The following is a 715-nucleotide window of genomic DNA, read 5'->3' on the forward strand; positions in this document are numbered from 1 at the left end:
GCCTGTGTTTGCAACCAAAGCATCTGTGCAAAGTTTATGTTGCAAAGAAAGTTTGTTTCTATGTGAAGAAATGTGGGGAGGACAGAAGAACGGGTGAAGGAGAGAAGAGAAGGAGAGAGGGAGAGGGAGAGGAGGAGAGGATGGTGGGAGAGAGGGAGAGGGAGAGGAGGGAGAGGGAGAGGAGGGAGAGGGAGAGGAGGGGGAAGAGAGGGGAAGGGGGAGAAAGTGAGAGAGAAGGGAGAGGGAGAGGAGGAAGAGGAAAGAGAGGGATAAGTGAGAGAGAAGGGAAAAGGAAAGGAGGGAGAGGAGGAAGAGGGAGAGACGAGATAGGAGAGAGAGGGGGGAGAGGAACGGATGAAGGAGAGGGAGAAGAGAAAGAGGCGAGAGAGGAGGGAGAGGGAGATGGAAGGGGAGGGAGAGGAGGGAGAGGCGAGGAAATGGAGAGAGAAAAGAGGGTCGAATGAAGGAGGGAAAAAGATGCGAGAAAGAAGGAGACGAGGAAGGGGAGGAGAGAGAAGCGAGAAAGGAAGAGAGGAAGATGGTACAAGGAAGAGAAGGTGAATGCAAGGACAGACGAGAATTGTGGAAGAGGAGTAGGGATAAAAAAGCTGGAGGGAAGAAGGGAAGAAGGAATAAAGACGGGAGAGCAGAGATAAGCGGATAGGGAGAAGACAGCAACTCATATAATGAATGAGAGGAAGGAGAGAAGCGGAGG

This window comes from Penaeus monodon, chromosome 15, assembly GCF_015228065.2.
Source record: "Penaeus monodon isolate SGIC_2016 chromosome 15, NSTDA_Pmon_1, whole genome shotgun sequence".
Classification (NCBI taxonomy): domain Eukaryota; kingdom Metazoa; phylum Arthropoda; class Malacostraca; order Decapoda; family Penaeidae; genus Penaeus; species Penaeus monodon.